At 37.5% G+C, this 23,883-nt stretch overlaps 1 protein-coding gene across 1 annotated transcript in view; it reads left to right on the forward strand.

Moving 5' to 3' along the window:
* Positions 1-23,883, forward strand: part of LOC114054184 (potassium voltage-gated channel subfamily B member 2) — a 440,542-nt gene that overhangs the window by 69,394 nt on the left and 347,265 nt on the right. The window lies entirely within an intron of this gene.

Here is a 23,883-nt window from a genome sequence, read left to right on the forward strand (position 1 = left end):
ATGATTTATAATTGTCATACAAATGATAATAAAACTGAAAGTAATAAAGAAACAGAAGCACAAAGAGGTCGAGCTCAAATAAAGGCTAATTGGTAGCAAAGGTCAAACATATGGGAAATAATAGCAAAGAGGGAAGTAGAATGGCTCCACCATTGCCCTCTTTGTCCCCTTTTCGTTCAAACTTCTTGCATCCTTTCCCCAAGCTGCTTCACTATTTCATTCAGCTTTGCTGCCTTTTCAAGGCTATACATTTGATGAATTGGTTTGTTTACTTCAATTGCTGGGCTACAGCCTCAGGTTGGCCTGGACTTAGCCCTAATAGGTCACAAAGGAATTTAAATGCTGAGTTAGGGAAATAATATAGTCTAATGGTAGCTAGTGTGGCTCATTAGCTAAATAATGAGCTCTGGTTTTGAGTGTTAATTCTGCCTCAGTTACTCATTTGTATTATGAACATGGCAGAGTCATTGTACCTCTCTATTTTCCCTTGTATAAAAGATGGATGATAGAATGAAGCATTCAGGTATTCAGGTAGTCAGGTACTTCCTTAAAAGATACTAGGTTATCATGACTTCAAAACGCTGATGTTCAAGTATGTCTCATGCTTTTTGACAGAGAAGTGATGGACAAGAATTGTGGAATAGAATGCATATTTTTCAGATATGGCCAATGTGTTGACTTGTTTCTATTATGGAGGTGGGAGTGGTGTGATTTACTGGGTAGTAATAGAGAAGAAAAAAGAAAGGAATGATTCTCAATAATGTATTTTAAAAGTAAAAAATCAAAAATAGGTTCAGAAAGGGATCCAAATACAGTGCAATTGTGTTATTACCTTTATTGAGATAATTATTTCAATTTAATAGATAATTTAAAATATATAAATTCACACTTTTGTGTGCAATTCTCTTTTGTTCTTTATACAGTAAAGTATTTGGGTTTGTTAATAATTCATTCATGATAAATATGAAATTCTTTTTAAATGTCAAGTTGGTATGTAGCCAAAGTTAAATTCCACTTACTAGGATGGACTGTGGGAAGTATGTTTGACTTGGAGTCAATAACACCTGAGTTCAGATCCTGCCTCAGACACTGTGCAACACTGGGCAAGTCATTTAACCTCTTTTGGCCTCCTTTTCCTCATCTATGAAAAGGAAATACTAATACAATTATCTCACGGGGTTTTTGTATGGATCAAATGAAATAAAATATGTAAAGTACTTTATAAAACTAAGGTATTATAAAGATGCTAGTTATGATTATCCTAGGAACTCTTCATGTACTGTGATCAGATTCTGAATTATTTGGAATAAGTTGAAGCCTGTGTAAAATGCTCAAAATTAGAAGAGAGACTTTTAAAACATACTTTAAGCAAGAACAAAGAATAGATAGTATGCTGCTTAAGGCAAATACCATAATGTTAGCCAAAGACAAAGAAAATGGGTTATTCAGTTTCTATTATTCTTCTATCTTATCTATCAAAAAGAATGACCTTCATGTTGGGAGTTGGGGGGGGAGATAGTTAAGAGAGAATTGATTAATGCCCAGGATAAGTGACCTGCTCAAAATATATTCAACTCTCCTTGCCCAAATGAATTAGACACTGACCTACCTAATGAACTTGTAGGTATGAATGCTGAATTGATGGGCTACTTTCGATAATATTTGACATACCATGAAGAATGAAAGAGGTGCAAGAAGGCTGTGATAAGCAAACGTTGTCCCAGTTCATGAAAAGAAGAAAAAGGCATAATATGAAAACAATAAACTGTTAAGTATATATCAATCCCTAGCAAAATTCTAGAACAGATTTTAAAGGATGGTTTATGAGCATTTAGAAAGGGAAACTGATTTCTAAAAGGTTTATTAACACTAAAAAATGTATAAAATCCTGCCACACTAACCACATCTTAATTTTTTTCTATCAGATTTACTAGAACTAGTGATCTCCAAAATGGAGGCACTGAATCCCCAGGGGAACAATGCATAACCCCCAAGGGGTTCATGATCAATCAATGTGAGAAGGCTCACATTGAATTCTTTTACCTATTATTACCCAACATTCCCCAATTCTGCCCCTTTCCATTAACCCTTCCTCACTTCTCAGCACTCTTTGGGATGTACAAACTCACAATCTCTCCCTTTTTACCCTGGGAGTCAGCCTCTAAGACAGGTTATAAGCAAGCCCAGTAGTGTAGGGCAGTGGGAGGAGGTTGTACCTTCACATCAGCAGTTGCATAAGCACCAATAGGAAGTCCCCCCCACACACACACACACATTCCAACATACCCACATCTTGCCATCCACCTAGCCACCTTATGACTACAATAGTTGTCTCTTGGAAGGTGGACTTTGAATTCCAGAGCAATGACCAGTGAGTAAGAACTTCACTGCCCCCTTTCATTTTGGTTAGGACAAAATTAGTCACACAGGATTAGTAAATACGCATGAGCTGTGATTCAAATCACATTATTTTATTTCTCTGCTAAATGCAATTCTCTTCCAAACTTTACTCTTTATTTTGAAGGTACCATCATCATTCTAACTTAGTTACCTTGGTTTACAACTGCGGTATCATCTCTAAGACCTGTCTTTCTCTCATCCCACATATTCAACCAACTGCCAAATCTGGTGATTTTCTACCTTCACATCTCTTGTATCTGTTCCCCTTTCTCTAAACAGCCACCAGACTAGTTTAGGTCCTCTTCACCCTCTGCCTGGATTACTGAAATTCGCTCCTAATTTGGTCTCACTGCCTTATGTTTCTCACCTTTATAATCCATCCACCTCAGAGGTACCAAAGTGCAGGTCTGTATATACAGTCTTCTTTTTTTTTTTAACTAATGAGAGTGCATGATCAAGAAAGTTTGGAGACCGCTCTGTTGGACTATTAGATCAGGGTACTCTAAAAATGTATTAGAATATATCTGAAATTTTTCAAAATGGTTGACAGTCCGCATGGTTGCTTTATGGATAAGATGGAGACTTAGGAACTGGTTGAAGGTCAGGAGCCAAAGACTATTGATTAAAGAATCAATGTCAACTTGAAGTGTAGTCCCTAGTGACCTGTTTACAGGGCCCTGTCCTTGGCTCTCTACTGATCAACATTTTTATCAATGACTTAGATGGACACATTTATTTAATGCTTTGTGATTCACAAAGCATTTTTCTCATCAGTGTCCATAGTACACTAGAAAAAAAAAGAAGAAAGCCCTGAATTTTAACTCAAAGGACCTTAGTTCAAATTCTCCCCTAACTTAACTTCTCTGGACTTTAATGTGTTCAAAAAAGGGGGTTGGAATAGATGACCCAAAAGGTCCCTTATGGTGTAGTGGGAAATGAGCTGGATTTGGAGTCAGAGAACATGGGCTGGAATTCTAGCTCTGCCAGTTACAATCTGTATGATCTTGGGCAAGTCACTTAACCTCTCCAGTTCTTAGCTTCCTCATGTTTAAGATGAAGAGGGCAGACTAGATGATTTCTAACATTATTTGTACTTCTATGAGCCTATGAACCTATGACATAGAATCACCACAGTCATTTTGCACATAAAGAAACAATGCTTAAAAAAGAGAACTGCTTTGACCAGGGTCACAAAGCTGCTATGTTTCAGAGCAGAGAATTGACCTCTCATTTTCTGACTCCAAGTCCAGTCTCATGCAGCTTCCCCAAGTGGCCTGTTAATCAAAATCTGCAAACTGTCCAAAATTGGAAAGAATAGCTAATGTGTTGGATGACAGAAGTAGTAAAATAAAATCTAGTTGGCTTGAAACATGGGTGGAATGGAAAAGAGATTAATTTAATGTGCAGGATAAATGTAATGTCTTATACATAAGTTAAAAAAAAAATCAAGGCCACAACTGAAGAATAAGAATCCCTTCAAAATGCAGTTCAACTGCCTCTTTCTACAAGGGTCCCCCAGCTATTAGCACCTCCTTCCCTAGAATTATTTTGTAGTTACCTTGCATCTCCTTTGTATTCATGTAAGTTTTTATGTATTATTTCCCCTGATGGATTGTAAGCTCCTTGAGGAAATTGACCATTTTTCTCATTGAATGCCCAGAACCTGAAAAAGTTTTTAGAACATAGTTGGCACTTAATAAATGCATTTCAATTCATCGATTGATAGATTGTGGTAGAACCACAGTTTATATGAAAATTTCCTGGGAATTTTAGTGAATAGCAAGCTGAATGTGACCCAACAGTGCCATGAGGTCATATTAGTAGAAATAGATGGCTAGAGTGCTAAACATGGTGCCTCAGATACCTACCAGCTGTTGGCCCTAAGCAAGTGACTTAGCTTTTCTGAGTCTCAGTGTCATCATCTCTCAGTGAGGAGATTGTACTCTATGACTTCTCAGGTCTCTACCAGCTCTAAATTTATGTTCATTTGCAGATCAAGATGGGTATTAGTTTCACTGTATTTTGCTATATGGAGATGACATCTGGAATATTTGAGAAATTTGTGATGGGTGAGATCTAGTCCCTCAAGGCGCTTACATTATAGGAGAGGAAACAATGCTTAAATATAAATGAATACAAAGGAGACATGGGTTTCTGGGTGCTGGGGTCTCAACATAATCCCAGACTAAGGGTGGCTACTAGTTCAGACCACTGTGATTTTACTCTTTGGAAAAGGGTTAAAGTTGCATTGAAGGACCTCACTGCTAATGGACAGATGATTCTCATGAGGGCAGAAAGCCAAGATGGCTTTTTGATAAGTTGTAGCCTGGATTGTCCTTGTCAAGAAAAAATCCAGGAGAATTTCTGTGAAGATATCTCAATATTGGTGCCATTTGTTTTAAACCTTTGTAGTTAAACTTGAAGTTTAGGTACCTTGAAGGGAGACTTAAAGTACTTCCAGTCTTAACGACTTAAAAAATAACAGTGCCTTCTTTGTTTCCATGACTGCTTTTTATCTTTTTTCTTCGTGTATTTTTCTGCATTTTATTGCTATTTGTTTTTTATATAGGTACAAAAAACAGCTTTCCATAATCTACATAATATTCTGATCCTACTTTCTTTACTTGATCAGTGTTTATTTAGCACAGTGCCCAGTACACTGGAAGTGTTTAATATGTTCTAATTGACCAGCCAACTAGCTTGTCTTTCCATATTTCTTCAGATGTTTTATCTTTGCAGTTTCCAATGGCATGATAATGTTTCATTTTGCTAATCTACCACAACGTGTTCAGCCATTCCCCAATCATTGGACATATGGGTTATTTCCAGTTTATTTTTGCTATTTGATGTATTTTTCTGAAGCTATAATATACAGTCATGACACAACAAATTGACACTCCTGATTTCTTGTGGCAAGGATGTACGAACATTATTTGTGTTCCCTTTCTCTCAACTTTTGTCCATGATGTCACATAACCTTATATAAACTTGCTTTTAACTCTACCTCTTGTATGGTTTTACAGAGAATTCCTACATTGTGTCAGTCATGCAGTTTCTTAATCAGTTTTCTACTGCTGTGTAAACCTTTCCGATCTTCTTTGACCTTATTTCTCCAAAAACACATAATGTATTCTGTAATCCAGTGAAACAAATGTCTTTGCTGTTTCTTGAACTAGACACTCTGTCTCTTGACTTTTGGTATTTTCACTGACTGAAGCCTTGGCTTCCAGGGCATCCTTCAAGTCCCAGCTAAGACCTCACCTTTTTTATTTTTTTTTTAAATTATGATTACTGTGTCTTTCTCTCCATCCTTTCCCCTCCTTGTTTATGCTTTTCTTTCTCCTTTTCCCTCCTCACTAATGTTTTGCTTTTGACCACCTCTTCCCTCAGTCTCACCTCCTTTCTATTACCCCCTCCTTTTTCTTTCCCCTTTTCCCTCCTACTGCCTATAGGGCATGTGAGATTTCTGTACCTAACTGATTAAGTTATTTCCTTCTTGAGCCAAATCTGATGAGATCAAGGTTCAAACAATGCTCATCTCCCTCCCTTCTTTCTTTTTTCTTTTTTTATTATGGTAATTTTAATTTTTTTTTGTTTTAAACATTTACTTCCACAAGATTTTGAGTTCCAAATTTTCACCCCATCTCACCCCTCCCCCCACCCCAAGATGGCATGCATTCTGAATACCACTTCCCCTAGTCTGCCTTCCCTTCTATCTCTCCCCCCCCCTTCTCTTATCCCCTTCCCCTTCAATTTTCCTGTAGGGCAGGATGGATTTCTGTACCCCATTTCCTGTATTTCTTATTTCCCAGTTGCATGCGAAAACATTTTTTTTAAATATGTGTTTTTAAAACTTTGGGTTCTAACTTTTCTCCCTTCCTCCCTCCCCACCCACCCTCATTGATAAGGCAAGCAACTAAATATAGGTTATATATATGCAGTTATGCAAAACACTTCCATAGTAGACATGCTATGAAAAACTAATTCTATTTCCCTTAATCCTATCCCACCCCCCCATTTATTCTATTCTTTCTTTTGATCCTGACCCTCCTCAGAAGTACTTGCTTCTAATTACCCCCTTTCCCAACCTGCCCTCCTCTTTATCATCCCCCTACTCTCTTGTCACCTTCCCCCACCCCATTTTCCTATAGGGTAAGACATATTTCCATACCCAGTTGAATGTGTATGTTATTCCCTCCTTCAGTCTAATTCTATGAGAATAAGATTCACTCTTTCTCTCTCACCTTCCCCTGTTTCCCCTGTTTCCCCTGTTTCCCCTCCACTGTGAGAGCCTTTTCTTTTCTGTTTTTTTTTGTGAGATAGTTTACCCTGGTCTATCTCTCCCTTTCTCCTTCTCCTAGTATAATCCTCTCTCACCCCTTAATTTTATTCTCCAGATATGACCCCTTCATTTTCAACTCACTCTGTGCCATCTATCTATCTATCTATCTATCTATCTATATACTTACATATAGTTTTTTCCCCTCCAACTACCCTAATAGTGACAAAGGTCTCATGAGTTACAAATATCATCTTCCCATGCAGCAATGTAAACAGTTCAACCATAATAAGTGTCTTATGATTTTCTCTTTCCTGTTTACCTCTTCATGTTCCATGTGAGTCTTGTGTTTGAAAATCAAATTTTCTGTTCAGCTCTGGTCTTTTCATCAAGAATGCTTGAAAGTCCTCTATTTCACTGAATGACCATTTTTCCCCTGCAGGATTATACTCAGTTTTGCTGGGTAGGTGATTCTTGGTTGTAATCCTATCTCCTTTGCCCTCTGGAATATTATATTCCATGCCCTGCGGTCCCTTAATGTAGAAGCAGCTAAATCTTGTGTTATCCTGACTGTGTTTCCATAATACTTGAATTGTTTCTTTCTGGCTGCTTGTAATATTTTCTCCTTGATCTGGGAATTCTGGAATTTGGCTACAATATTCCTAGGAGTTTTCCTTTGGGGATCTCTTTCAGGAGGAGATCAGTGGATTCTTTCAATTTCTATTTTGCCCTCTGGTTCTAAAATATCAGGACAGTTTTCCTGGATAATTTCTTGAAAGATGATGTCTAGGCTCTTTTTTTGATCATGGCTTTCAGATAGTCCAATAATTTTTAAATTCTCTCTCCCGGATCTATTTTCCAGGTCAGTTGTTTTTCCAAAGAGATATTTCACATTGTTTTCTAATTTTTCATTCTTTTGCATTTGTTTTACAGTGTCTTGATTTCTCATAAAGTTACTAGCTTCCAGTTGCTCTATTCTAATTTTTAAGGAAGTATTTTCTTCAGTAAGCTTTTGGACTTCCTTTTCCATTTGGCCAATTTTACTTTTTAGGGCATTCTTCTCCTCATTGGTTTTTTGGACCTCTTTTGCCATTTGGGTTAGGCTATTTTTTAAGGTGTTATTTTCTTCAGTATTTTTTTGGGTCTCCTTTAGCAAGCTGTTGACTTGTTTTTCATGATTTTCTTGCAAAACTCTCAGTTTTTCCTCTACTTCTCTTACTTGCTTCTCAAAATCCCTTTTGAGCTCTTCCAAGGCCTGGGACTGATTCATATTTTTCTTGGAGGCTTTGGATGTAGGAGCTTTGGCTTCATTGTCTTCTTCTGGTTGTATGTTTTGATCTTCTTTGTCACCAAAGTAAGATAATATAGTCTGATTCTTTTTGTGCTGCTTACTCATGATCCCGGCCAATTACTTGAGTTTTAAACTCTTTGTTAAGGTAAAAGTCTGATTCCAATGTGGAGAATGTACTGTCCCAAGCTTCGGGGGTTTGTACAGCTGTTTTCAGAGATACTTTTAGGGACGTGAAAATTTTCAGTTCTTCCAAGGTGCTATGATAAGGGGTGAGGTGTTTTCTCTCCACCACCACAACAAGGTCCACCACACCAGTGCTCCTCCTCGCCCCAGGACTGCCCCTCAGAACTGTGACCCAGATCCAAGCACTGGTAAAGCAAGAGATTCCTGCCTCAGCACTGGCAAAGAGATCCCTGCAATCACCCTCTGATCAGCCACTTGATTCCCCCTCAGTCTGTGGGCTGGAAGCCCAAGAAACAGCTGCGGCCCAGGGGCTGCTAAGACCTAGCTCCTTCTCTCACCGCAGTCAGAGACTTTTCCCACTGACCTTCTAAGTTGTCTTTGGCATTTGTGGGTTGAGAAGTCTGGAAACTACCACAGCTGCCCGCGATTCAGCCCTCTGAGGCCTGCTCCAGGGTCGCTGCAGCCTGCGTGCCCACACCAAACTGCGCTCCTCTCCCTGCCCGGCACAATGTACCTTTCTGATCAATCATCCAGGCTGTCTTTGGCTGGAAATTTGTTTCACTCTGTCTTTTGTGGGTTCTGCTGCTTTAGAATTTGTTTAGAGCCATTTTTTATAGGTATTTGGAGGGGTTTGGGGGGATAGCTCAAGCAAGTCACTGCTTTCCCTCTGCCATCTTGGCTCTGCCCCCTCCCTCACCACCTCACCTTCTTAAGGAAGCCTTTCTTGACCTCTCTCACTCCTAGTGCCTTCTCTCTGTTGATTATTTCCAATTGTCCTGTATATAGCTTGTTTATGCATAATTGTTTCCATGTTGTCTCCCTCATTAGATTATGAGCTTCTCAAAGGCAGAAACAGTCTCTTGTCTTTCTTTGCATCCTACATGCTTAGCATGGTCACTGGCATATAGTCAATAAAAACTGATTGACTGACTAGTAATTGATTTGACTTCATGCTTTAGTAATGGCTCTCTGTTTTGTTTCTTTTCTACATAAGCAAAATATCAGATTGCACAAATTTCATTGTAGAGAAATCATGTATCTATTTAAGGTCCTGGGGAATTGAGACAGGGGAATACCTTTTGAATTTTCTATGATCAATACCTACAAATAGACTGAATTTATATATTCTTGTTGTCTTAGACTATTTTAAGCCTTTTTCTTTAGTCTTAGATCTTAGTTAGGTGGCACAGTGGATAGAGTACCAGGTCTAAAGTCAGGAAAACTCATCTTCTTAAGTTCAAATGTAACCTCAGACACTAGCTGTGTGACCCTGGGCAAGTCACTTAACCCTGTTTGCCTCAGTTCTTCATTTGTAAAATGAACTAGAGAAGGAAATGCCAACCCACTCCAGTATCTGTGCCAATGAAACCCCAAATGGGGTCACGGATAGTCAGACATGAGTGAAATGACTCAACAACAAATAATTACTTCACAATATTTCCCAGGCATGAAGATGTCTTATGTTCTCACACACTGTGGCTGTCTGTCATCATATGTTCTGATGGGCTGCTACCAGTTTAAGAGGGCCATTGGGAAACTAGAACATGTCCAGAGGAGGGCCGTGAGCATGGAAAGAAGCCTCAGAATAATGTTATATGAAAAAAGGTTGTCCTGACCTGACCTGTCCCTTCATGTATCTGGGAGGTTCAGTCCAGGCCAGAGCAAATGCCAAATCTATGCAACCCATGCAAAGGAGTGAGCCTGAAGCAATGTTAGACCTTAAGCTGACAAGTAATAGCAAAACCTGCTGAGGCTTGGAGGAGACAAAGGAAGGTAGAGCCAGAGAGCACTGCGAAATTTACTTTCAAGGAGATTAAGCAAAGTAAAGCATCACACTAAAGAGGCAAAGCAGGGAGCAATTCCGTTTCAATGCAGCCTGGTTGGCATCAGATGTAATCATATTTAGCCAAGATATAGTTAAAAAGAAAGTGTAGGCTGGTGGCTAGACCCTCAGAAAAGCAAGAGTAATCCAAAAATAAGGAACAAAGTTCAGTCACGGGCCATTTATTGGGGTGGGGGGAAGCAAGCTGTAGTGAGACTGGGAACAGATCGTGACATGATTCCAAAGAGTAGCAGCTGTCAAAACATTTTGGTTGCCTTCTTTTCCCTCCAGGTGGCATCTACTTATGCTAGGAGGGTATAATGACTGTGTCCTTGCCTTCTCCTTCCTGTCTGATACAACACAGCCCTGAACTGCAGATGGAGAAGAGAAGAATTAAGGGACACATGTAGTCAAGTATTTGAAGACTGTCATGTGGAAGAGGGATTAGGCTTGCCCTACCTTGTCCCAGGAAGGCAGGCAGGGGCCTTGGTGGAACTAGGAGCCATGGTGGAAGTTATAGGGAGGTAGATTATAGCTCAATAAAAGGAAACACTTCCTAATAGTGAAAACTGTCTGAAAATGGATGGGATATTACTGGCAGTCATGGCATCTGTTATTAGAGGTGCTTAAACAAAGACTAGAAGACATTTGTCAGGGATGTCATAAAGGAGAATTAAGTACTTTTTAGTGGATTGGACTAGGTGACCACTAAGGTCCTCTATAACTCTAAAATTCTAATTTGAATACAGAAATAACTTGTATTTCTGGTGGGCCAGTGGAGTGCAGACCCTGGAAGGAAAAGGCTCATTCTCCCATAAGCTGTCAATTTGATGATGAATTTCTAGCCACAGCAACCCATGAAATGTTGACTTACTTGGTTTTTAAAGCTCCAACAGGTTATAGAGTTAACACATGTACCAACATCATGGAAAATTTAACCTATAAAAGTGAATGGTTTATTTGTGGAGACATAGAGTGACATGAGAATTGCAGCCCTTTGCCTTGGATAAGGAAGGCCAGGTTGTTCCAAATCCCCACTTAGATGCTTACAAGCTGCTTTACACTGGGCAGTACCTGGGCCTCTTTGAGATTTAGTTTCCTCATCTCTGAAAGGGAGATAATAATAACATCTGCCTCCCAAGGTTGTTATGGAAATCAAATGTTTGTAAAAGCACTAAACACATACATACATGCATACACACACATACTATGTAAGGGAGAGGAGAAAAGAAGGAAATAAACATTTATTAATTACCTACTATGGTACCAAGTACTGTGAAAAGCATTTTGCAAATATCGTCTCATTTGATATTTGAAATAATGAGATAAAATTTCAGCTATAATAAATTTCAACTATAAATATTATGTACATATATATTAGTATTATATAGTTACATACCTAAATAATTACATATACATTATTATATAAATCCAAGTCTAGGGTATAAATTAAATTAGACTTCAGCTTTTTAAAAATTGCATTTGTAATGTAAATATGATTATCAGTCCCTGAGTAAAAGATCAGCATTGTTTACCAAGGTGGAAAGACAAATGATTAGTGCAGAATGATGGTTAAGCAGAGGGTGAATTGGTGGATTCTTGGGGCATGGATGATTATAAAGGGATAAGGCATGTTTATGGTAGTTATTGATCAATTAGTATTCAGGCACCACTCTAGGGCTCATTCCCTATTATCTCCTCAAGGGAGACAGGAGGGAGCTTCTTTAGGGCCTTTTGGCTTTAGCCCCATTTGTGTTTCTGTTTGTAGAAAGTGGTGTCCTGAGCTAGAGAAATAAGTGACAAACAATTCCAGTATCTTTGCCAATAAATACTCCAATGAGGTCACGAAGAGTTGGATGTAATTGAAAACAACTAAACAAAAAGGGAAAGCCTGGAGACCGCTGCCTCCATTCAAGAGACTTTTGAGGATAATCAAAGAGGTGGTAAGTGAGACAGTGGGAATGAAAAAAGTAAAAGTAATGCAAGAGAAATTCAAGAAGTGGAATCAATTGTTTCATGGATTTTGATTAAATATATGATGAAAGAGAGATAGGAGTAAAAAATGATCCTAAAGTTCCATATTTGGGTCATACAAATGATGATGGTGCTGTTAAAATCAATAGGGAAGAGTCTATTTGTAAAGGAAGATAATGAGTTCAGTTTTGGAAATGTTAAGCTGAGGTGCTTAGTAGGATGTCCAGGTGAAGATATTCAGCAGGTAGGTATAGAGATCAAGGGATGGAAGGAAACAAGCATTTGTTTGCCTCTTCTCTGTGCCAGGCACTTTACAAATATTATCTTTTTTGATCCTCACAACCACCCTGGGAAGTAGATGCTTTTATTATCCTTATTTTATAGTAGAGGCAATGAAATAGGTAGAAGTTAAGTGTTTTGCTCAGGGTCACACAAGATCACATAGCTAGTAAGTGTCTGAGGCTGGCTTTGAATTAGGACATTTCTGATTCTAGGCCCAGCATTCTAGCCACCATGCCACCAGCTGCTTCTAAGGCTGAGACAGAAATATGGGCTTTATCCCCTGGGAACAGACCAGTGATTTCACTAATATCGGAAACTCCAAGGTGAAGAAATTCTACCCTGAAGAGAGATGGGTTTCTTCTCAGTCTTAAAATGCTCCTAGAGAACAGAGAGAGTACAGGACTTCTCCAGGATCACACAGACAATTTGTGTGAGTGGCAAGATGTGAATCTAGGTCTTCTAGGCCAGCTCTCTATCTCCTAGCCTACGTGACTTCCCTATACATAGAGTTAGAACTATGCATTTTGGAATCTTCCCAGCTAGCACTCCGTCATCAATAGATCAGACACTTTCAAAAGAATGCTCTTTCCATGGCCTTCCCCCACCCCCACCCTCCATAAATATCTTCATTAATGAAAGAACCATTTAAACTTTGATTTGTATACTTCTTTGCCTCATAAGTGTCTGGAAGCAATCCTTGCTTTATGGAGCTGCATTAAAATGATACAAGATGTAAATTGAATCCCATTAGAAGGAACTCAGAACTCAGAGAAAGAGAAATTTTTAAAGCTATGAAATATGCCAAGAAATAGTTATTTTGACATCTAGGTGGATAGTTTTCAAGTCTGCCAACGGAAAGAAACATTTCAAGAAACCTAAAGGAGATCTGAAGATTTTGTTTTTCCTTTCACTTTCATGTTTAGTTAGGAGTCATTCTATTTTCTAAAGTAACAGCATGTTCTCAGTGGGTAGGCATCACCATATGAAGCACCGTATGAATACAACTAGGGTCCCTAACACAAATGCCGATAATCAGACTTAACTTTTGGTCCTATGTTACAAAAGGTGCCTGGATAATACATACTGGGCTTAATGTGATGTTGGCCACTTGTGTTTGAGGAGGGTCATCAAAGAATGGAATATTTTATTAAATCACTTAAGGCATTGAAGTTCCTGACTTGTCATTAAAGGACTACGGTAACTGTCTATTTCCAACTAATCTACTGGGTACTTTTGTAAACAAAATACTATATAAATTCCATTATTGTTATTACCATTATTACTATTGTTATTGTTGTTATAGTAAGGTCTCAAAACATTCAGTGTAAGACAAATTTTTTGAAAGACAGTATGCTATAATGGATATAAGACTGCCTTTAGAATCAGGAAGAATTGAGTTCAAGTACTTCCTATGGCACATTCTGTCTCTCAGCTCAGGCATGTCACTTAACCTCTTTGTACTCCAGACAGCTCTCTAAAGCTATAAATTACAGACAAGTTGTGAGTCTGCATTGGTGGAAGGAATTTCCATACCAGATAGTTTCTAGATGGATGTTATGAGAGGTCCAAACTCTTCCCACATTCCCCACAAAATACCAACAATCTTTACTACAAAAAGTCCCCATATTTTTAAAATCACAATTTTTTAAAATGACTTCTCCTAATTTCTCCATCTCTCAACATCCTGCTTTTTCTCACCTATACTTCTCATCCCTGTCCCCTGAGTTTCAAGAACTTAAAAGTCAGAGTGGTCTATAATATAGAATTTATAAAATGTAGGAAATTTCTGCATAGTTCATATTGATAAACCATGTTTTAGAAAGAATCCTGCTTATACTGTGATTGCCTTCTCTCAGTTCTGTGTAGCTGATGTATCAAAGATTAGAGATATGAAACCAATATGTAATGAAGACTACTTATATGGGGGAAGAAACCAGTGTGTTTATGTATATACATACATACACACATACATGCACATATACACATATATACCTATATACACATAAATATGCAAATATACACATATATGCATATACATATAAATACAAATATACATATGTGTGTGTATATATGCATGCACATGGAATGAAAGATATATTGAGTTGATTTGGTGATTTCATATCAAATGATGGAGCCTCTTGGCCCAGAATGAAAAACAATGTTTTACTGATCTTACTCGATTAAGTTGTCTTATGTCCAGTTCAGGCTCAGATAACTCAGCCATTAATCTAAACTTCTGTTGCATTATTACTATCATCATCACTATTCTAATAGCATCCTCTTCTTCCTCCTCCTCATTATTAATAAGTATATGTATTTAACACCTGGTTGGTTGTATGTGATATTTTATCAAGTATTATAGAAAATTTGTTCAAGAATTCTAGAGGTGGAAGGATCTTTAAAGGTTCAATTCTTATGCTGACCTTGAATTATATTTACAATATTCCTGACAAATGGATGTCTAGCTTCTACTTAAAGATTTTTTTCAGGAATGGAGAGCTTACTACTCCAAGGTAACTTATTCCATTTGTGGGCAGGTCTAATTGTTAGAAAATTCTTCCTTATGTTGAACCAAAAATCTGCCTTTCTATAATGTCTGCCAATTGATGGAGGCACTTCCAACTCTCCTTATTACCAGGACTAACCACAGTAGCAGCATATTTCATACAACTTTAGAATGGCTACAAAGCACTTGACATACATATACTCTCACTTGATTTCCGCAACAGCCCTGTGAGATAGATAGGGTATATATTATTATCTCTATTAAAAAGATAACAGAGCAAACTCAGAGACATGAAGTAATGGACTCCCCGAAGTCACATAGCAGAACTGGGACCTAAACTCAGATCTTCCGACCACAAGTCCCATGCTCTTTCCCCTTGACTGGCTGTTTGCCATCCAAAACATTGTCCCTGTCCTCAAAGGAGGTCTAGAGAAAGACTGGCCTTTCTCTAGATGTTACCCCATGATTACATGAGCTGATGTGCTAGCATACACTGCCAGCTTCTATTTTTAGAGTCCTTGCTCCTATATAACTGGAAATGATTTAATGACTGATTTTATTATGCTTTTGCCCTTAGGCTATAAGAGAAGGGTACCATTTTTAAAGACCCATAAAAAAGAAAACCAATAACACAGATGAGCCCACATAACAAAATGAAGCCTTCATATGATAACCACCCTAGCAACAGTGACAAAAGCCAAGACAACAAGGAAGAAACTATGGAACAGAAAGGAATAAGGATATACATAGTCACTAGGAAAATGGAGCTGAAATTATGGGATTAAGTAACAGCAAGATAAAGGAACAGCTCAGTATCAGAGAACAATTGAGCAAATTTCATTATATCAGTGTAGTGAGATATCATATTCCCTATAAGAAAAAAACAACCAACACAAATCTGGACCAAAAGAAGGGAGGGGTTGGGATGGGGGTTTAAAAATAGTAAATATGAAGAATATGTAGATTGATGGAAAGAGCAATGGGAAGTGATGGAGTGTTGAAAGCAGGCTCAAAATTATGTACACTGACTTTTGTTTTCCCTTGGTCTAGACTACCTATTACATTGGTGTAGGGAGCTCACCAAGAAAGTCATGACCAACTGGGTTCAAGTTCCACCTCTGATGTATACTGATTCTGTGACTCTGGACCAGTCACTTACACGTTCATTTTTGCCTGTGAAACTTTCTAAAGCTGTGAGTTGTAGAGACACCGGAGATGTGTTTTGGTAGAGAAAATTTTTCTCTCCACCATGTCCACTCTTGCCCATGCTTCTTTATCCATCATATACATCATTTGCCATTATGTAAAAAAAAGTAAAGGGAGTGATAGCAATAGAGCAGCATCGTGATATGAAATTCTCTAAGATTACAAATTGTTGGTGAAGTGGGATCCACAGTAGTGGAGGGACTTTCCACATGGGGAACTCCTCACAGTAATGAAATTATACTTAAAAGCTGTAACAAAATTAGAAAAACTACATGCAGGGGAAAAAGTTCAGAAGATGCCAGTGAAAAAAAGGTGGCAATATTTGTTATTATCTCCTTTAAGTTAATACACACTCCTTAAAATAACTACAAATAATGGAGTCATTTCCATAAAATGCAATATTTTTTAAAAATTTGCTTGTGAATTTCAATTTTTCTTTATCCTTAATAAGTTTAGAATAAATATTTTAAAAGAAATTATGAGATTGAATAGAAAAATGTGAATAGAAAAGGACAATGAGAATGAAGAAAACATAGCAGGAGCTTATCTCTAAAGGTATAAATGCCTGGTTCTGTTTTAATAATACCTTACTTTTGTATAATACTTCATAGCTTTCAATGCACTTTCACAACTCTTACCTTATTCAGTCATCTTGAAATCTCTGGGAGGCAGGCCAGGCATGTATTATTTTCTAGATGAGAAAGCTCCACCTCAGAAAGGCTGACTAACTTATTTCTACTTTTATCACTGTTGACCTTTGCCAGGTGGCAAAACAGAGTCTAGAGAAAAGACTTTCTAGTTTCAAACTCAGTGTTCTTTCCATTATGCCATTTTGATTGTTTATGTGATGTTTGCCTCCCTTTGTTTGCTTGCTTTCTTGTTTGTTTGTTTGTTTGTTTTGGTAATGTTCAGATGTTTCCTTATCTAAATCTTATGTATTCATCAGCACACAGAACAGTGTTTTATGTATAGTGGACATTTAATAAATTTTTGTCAGATTGAATTAAATTGTACAAATCAAAACGATCTTATCAATGAATACATCTTTTTTGTTTTCTAAAGATATTCATTGTGGTTGCATAGTGTTATATTTCTTTTAGGGGTATGGGGATTAGCTCTTAAGTCTGTCAGTTATGATTCAATTGAGTCTATGATTGCAGAGCCAATAACCGTGAATCCCAGAATAATAGAATCTCTGATTTGGAGTGGTATCCAGAGGCCATCTAGTCTGACCTGTGCATGAACACTATTTCTTTTGGATCCGCAACAGGTGGTATCATTCTCCAACCTTAGAGACCTCCAGTGAGGGGTAACCCACTGCTTCCCAAGACAGTCCATTCTACTTTGAATAGCTTTAATTGTTAGGAATTGTTTTTCCTTACCTCAAATTAAAGTGTGCCTCTGAGCAACTTCCAAGTATTACTCTGAGTTCTGTTCTTTGGGACTGAGAAGACCAAGGCCAATCTCTCTTCCATACTATAGCCATATAAACACTTGAAGGTAGCTTTCATTGCTGTTTTCCAGTTATTTCAGTTGTGTCTGACTTTATAACCCCATATGGGGTTTTCTTGGAAGAGATACAGAAATGGTTTGCCATTTCCATCTCCTGGTCATTTTTACAGATGTGGAGACTGAAGCAAACAGGGTTAAGTGACTTGCCCTGGGTCACACAACTAATTAGTGTCTGAAGCCAAATTTGAACTCACGAAGATGAGTCTTCCTGACTCCAGGACCATCACTCTGTGCACTATGGCACCACCTAGCTGCCTGAAGGCAGCTTTCCCCCCTTCTCTCCAGGCTAAATATTCCCAGTTCCTTTAGCTCATCTTCACATGAAGTAGTGTGCTCTCATCAAGCCTCTGTCCGGGTGTTAGATAATTTCAGCAGCCCAGACCCCAAACCAAAATGACTTTGTATTTGTGTTGAGTATATTTGGCATGTACTTATATGTACATGTCTCTCCTGTTTGAAGTTAGCTTCCCTGAGCTTCTTAAGGTCAGAGATGGCTTAATATTTTTTCTCTTCATTTCCAGTTACTCACACATTACCAGTATAATAAGTGCTTGTTGATTGATTGATGGTTTGGTCTTCAGTTGCTGAGACTTGTACTTTTCCATCCCCCCAAAGCATAGTAAAGAGAATTGAGAGACAGTAAATAGCAGTGTATATTTATACAGCAGTATTCACCAGCCAGTGCCTCAGGATAGGTTAGAATAGTTTGATTTTCTTGGCTAAAGCTCCAACATATAAACAGGTTAAGGAACCTCATGATCACTAAATAAATGAATGGCAAAGTCAAAAATAGAAGCCAGTATTCCCTAACCCCTGGATCTGATTCTGAATAAATATTCTCACGCCCTTTCTCTACAATAGAAAGCTTGGCAGGAGACAGGACTGTCTGGCAGCAAACAGTGAATCTTCCATGTCTGAAAACATTTCTTGGGTTCTCAAAACTATCATAGAAAAATGGGTTTTCTTATAAATGCTGGTTTCCCCCTTTCTGGGACCCCAAACTACCCACTAAAAGGAGAAAAGCTTGAATTAGCTCTCTGTTTAGATAGCAAGTTTTCACTTCTTGAAAAAGTATTGTCATCTATGTATTTAATTGTTTGGATATTTGTAAGTACTATTCTATGAAAAATAGATAAGACAATGGGATAGTAAGTACCGTCTTAGCACATTTTCCAGGGCAGGAAATTAATGGGAATGCAAAATCAATTAAATTTCAGATAAAGACAGTGCTGTTCAGTTTGTTTGAAAAGTAATTCATTTATTTGAAGTTCTTTGGTGATGTCCACAGTGATATACAAGTAGCCATTAGATTGGAATCCAAGTACATAGCTATGGTATAGTGGAAAGAATGTTGGCATCAAGAAGAGAGGACCCAGAGAATCTGAGTTTGAATACTGCCTCTGCCATTTAATCCCTGTGTATGTTTCTGTGAGTCACTTAGTCTCCCTAGGCTCTAATTTCCTTATCTAAACAATGAGAGGATTGGATTAGATGACCTCTAATATCTTCTCTAGTTCCAAGACTGTGAACCTGTGATTTGGAGATGTGGGAGCCAAAAAGGTAGCTTCAAAGTTGTCCCTGAAAGGTCAATAGAGTGATTCTTTGCCTCATTGGATGGGAGAATATTGCACACTGCTTTGAAAACTCCCTCTCACTGCCTGCTTTAAATAGGACTTCCTGCAGTGACTCCAGTGATCTGCAGTAGATTTTAAATGATAATTTTACTTTTGCCTAAATATTTTAAATGATCTAATAAATTTGAAATATTGTATTTCACATTTATATTAAACTGCCATTTTCAGAGAATCTAAAAAAGACTGCTAACCTCAAACTTGAGTAATACATAAACATATTATGTCCAAAAAGTCTTTGTGAGACTTAAAACTACACACATTTTTTGTCACACTACATACTCAGCTCACACCCAATCTTTCCCTAGTAGCCAAAGTACTATGGATTGAGAAGTTTTATCTGAATTTTATTAAATGAGTGGAGAAGTATGTGTGTGTATCACTCTCCTATATTTATACGTGTGTATGGTGTATGTGGTGGATAGATAGATAAATAGACGGAGAGAGAGGCAGACAGACAGATATATATATATATATATACATATATATATATGTTTTTATATATAAGGTGTCTCAAAAGTCCTAGTGCTGTTTTAAGCTCTTTAAGCTTTTACCAATTTGCCAAAAGATTCCCTCACACACACACACACACACACACACACACACACACACACACATACATACACACAGGTTAAGACCTCCGATCTAGAATTTCCTACTGTAGTTTTGGTTGGTAGAGATATATTAGCTTGCCTTTTCCCAAATACCAATTTTATAGAGGAAGTTTAAGTAGCTTAAAACAGCAGTAAGATACATTAGTTACATATGTGTATATATGGGGGGGTGGAGGCAATGTATGTATGTGTGTGCTAGGAAAGGAGGGAGATAGAGACAGAAAGAAATGGGAGGAGGCAGAAGAAAAGAAGAGAGGGAGAGAGAATGCAGATATCATAATAGACAGATAGATGGTTAAGGAGCCAGGTTTAAATCCTGCCTCTGAAGCATGTTAGATTTGTAGCCCAAGGCAAGTCATTTGATCTCTCAATGCTCCTAAGCAATTCCCTAAGACTTTAAGTCACAGAGAAAGTGCTGACCTGCACTAGTAGAGGGATTTTCCTCAACTGGAAGGGAGTTCCCTATAGTAATGAAATCACAGGTCATTGCTCTCCAAACAGAAATGTGCCCATGTGTCTGTATGTGTATGTGTATGTATTAGACTATGCCAGAAAACTACCAGATCTAATAGTCCTACCAAAATGAAATGACTTTGGGTATTGTCTGATAACAATCCATGGTACAATCCTAGTAACATCCACTGTACAAGGAACAGCCTTGCTAAATTTATGAATTCTCATTACCAGGGTAGTTAGCTTCCAAGTGATGGGTTTTTTTGTCTGTTTTTGTTTTTGTTTTTTATTCAGTTATGCTATCATAGGAGAAGTAATTTTAGGGACAGTCCTCAATCACATGGGTTTTAAAAGAAACTATTTGAGTTACAAATGGAAGTGATTGATGTTGGGGAAAAGGTAAGCTAATATAGTCTCTACCAGCTGAAGCTACAGTAGGAAATTCTAGATCGGGGGTCTTAACATTGTGTCATGGACTCTTTTTGTAGGTAGACAAAATCTATAGACTCCTGTCTTAGAAGAATGTTTTAAACACATAAAAGCAAATATATAGAATTACAAAGGAAACCAATTATGGTGAGATACAGTTATCAATTTTAATTGAGGGACCCAAGGTTAAGAATATTTGCAATGGAAAAAATTTATGGTAGAGCTAGAAAATGACTTCAAAAATGTGTTGCTAAATTTGATTCATTATTGTCGACTATATTGAAAGATTTCACATTGTTCAAGGAATTGTACATAATATACCCTTTTCCATTATTGTCCTTTTTTGATCTACGGATCATTACATGACATGGAACTATTTCTGCTATGTTTTGTTTTTCTCACTGCTACGGTTACACTTTATTCTTCCTTACATTTGGCAAAAATAAGGCCTCTTGTTTTGGTTTAAAGAAATCTTTTTCCCCTTAAATCTTTTGTATTCTGCAGTGGAGTAAACCACAAATAAATATTCCGGTTTTTTTCTCATTCCTATTGCTTCCAGATTCATTTACCTTTGATTTCAAGGGGTCTTGGTTTCTATTTCCAGTTTGACATTGCTGAGGAAGACTCCTTTTTGTCCTATCCTAAACCCCTTAGAGAGGTAGCTGAAACACAGGCTTCTACTTAATGAGTTTGACTTCATGTAACCTGTAATGGGAGATAAAAAGATGAGATAGGCACCTTACAGCACTATTCCCTACTAAGCCAGTGTAGCCAGGTGTTGAACAGTAAAAGAGACAAAATGCTCAGATCCTGATTGAAGACTTTGATGACCCCTTTGTACTCTCAGTGATCCTCTTAAACACACTTGAACTTTTCATCTCTGTGGTGATTTATAAAATCCTAAAGATGATGATGTAATTGCCAATTAATAAGAGCAACCTGGGATGACTAAATTATAGGCATTTCAGCAAATTGCAGTTGAAGGAATAACAGCTGCCTTTCTCAGAACAGATGGTCCTCCTGGTGATAACAGGTCTCATCTTGATTAGTTAGAGAGGTAGAGCAGGTTTGAGCTGCCTAAATGCCTCAGTAAGGTATTATTTCTAAAGAATATTCCAGGATTCCAGCCCTATTCAATTTAACCTGAATTTAATCAATTCAACAATCATTAATTATCTATTATATGTCAGGCAATATTATAGGCACTGCAGATAGGAAAAGAAAAATGAAGCCATCCCTGCCCTCAGAGAACTTACCATTCTACTCAGGGAAACATGTGGGTGGATAAGTAAACACAAAGTAATTTCTACAGGCAGAAGAAGATGGGAAGCACTCACAAGTGAATTCAGGAAAGGCTTCTTATAGAAGGTAAATGAGTTGAATCTGGAAAGGAGCTAGGGAAGGTAAGTAGGGACATCATTCTAGGCATACAGCCTACACAGAGATAAGAGATGGAAGGGGGAAATCAGTTAATGCTGTTTAGCTAAAATGTAGCTAAATGTATGTGGAAGGAATTATGTGCAATCAACCTGAAAAGACAAGTTGGAGTCAAATTGGGAAGGGCTTTAAATACCAAATAGGAGGGTTTATACTTTATCCAAGAAACAATGTGGAACTGCTGGAGTATCTTAAGTGGAGGGGCTATGTTTTAGCAATATCAGTTTGACATCTTTGTGAAGGACGAATTGGAGAAGAGCGGGGCTGGTTGTAGGCAGATCCCAAAATATTAAATGTTGTATGCATCTATGTATCAACCAGAGACAAAAAGAAAATGTTGAATAATTGGCAACTTGTGATTGATTTATTAACTGTGTGATACATCTATTTTTTTTTCTGTCTACACAAGGTCATTCAAAGGACACTTTAAGTTTTTAGCTCCCTCATATGGCACCTTGGGCAATCTGCTAATGTAGCAACCTCACATGAGCTTTCCAGTTTGTTATTTTTGTAGTATAATCTCTTTTTCACTATTATTTTCCTATTGTATCCATCATATTTTCCCTAGCCTTCACCCTTTCTTCCTAAATCTCTGATCACTTACCAAGTCAAGAACCTTTTCAACTATCTATCTATGATGTCATTATGCTATAAGAGTGAGAGGGCACTTGGCAAGAATCATATCTCTGGGGGTCTATGTGTGATTGACAGCAAAGGAAAGAAAGTATATGTATTATGAAAGTGGATATTTGTGGGAATTTATTCTGAAACAAGAGTTGTATGTTTGTAGATGTGTATTGTGTGCAAATGTTCTGGGACTCATCAGTGGTTCTCAAATTGGGGTATACAACTTCTTTTTGCTTCCTGTCTTTCCTTTTGTAGATTAATTGTTTTAATTTACCTGGCACTATTCCTATCCTCAGGAAAAATTGGCCCTTGTGGAGAAGTGCAATTGTTCCAGTTATTTCTTTATTTTCTATTTCAAGAGCTTTGGATTTCCTGGCAAGGGACAGATATTCTCCCCTTCCCACTAAGGCTAACTCCTTTGCAGCAACATCAATGGTATGATATGAAACATTGATTCAGCCAATGAAATGCCAGTTCTGAGACTGATTCTGAAATAATGGAAATCCTATGAGTCACAAAATTATCATGCTGGAGGTCATCATAGCCCATCTAGATAAACAACAAAGTACAATAAATTAAAGTTTTTTTAGATTATATATACATATATATATATATATAAAATTGTATTTGGGAGAATGTTAATATAATTAACTACATATGAATTCTTTCAATCATTCAACAAGAGTTTATTAAGCAGCCACTATGTGCCAGATACTATGCTAGGAGCTGAAAATAATTAAGAGCAAGAGCACATTATATTTATTCTCTGATCCAGTGATGTCAAACTCAAATAGAAATGGATGCCTACACCACATATTGACTTAGAAAACCACAAATTAACATTATTGTTGTTTTATTGCACTTACATTTTGTTAAACATTTCCCAATTACATTTTAATCAGGTTCAGGCCACATTCAGGAGTTTTGCAGGAAGTTTGATGCTTCAGTTCTGGTTCATTCAGAACTCTGATGTCAATTCTTTAGTCAAGAAAGAAGGTTGATTGAATTGCTCAAATAATTCAGGGGCAATTAATGTTAAAAAAAAAAAGGTTGATTTTTTTTTCTTATGGAAATTGGTGGCAATGGAGATCTGGCGACAGAATAAACTGGCAGATCTGGAAAGGCTGGACTTTGCCAAGTTTCCTTGTAGTCATTTTCCTGGAAATTTCAATTTTATCATTCTTTCTGGAAGCATAGCCCAAGTCTCTGCTGCTAATCAGGAGATATTATATATGAC

Source organism: Vombatus ursinus, unplaced genomic scaffold, assembly GCF_900497805.2.
Source record: "Vombatus ursinus unplaced genomic scaffold, bare-nosed wombat genome assembly UNPS02014812.1, whole genome shotgun sequence".
Taxonomy (NCBI): Eukaryota; Metazoa; Chordata; class Mammalia; order Diprotodontia; family Vombatidae; genus Vombatus; species Vombatus ursinus.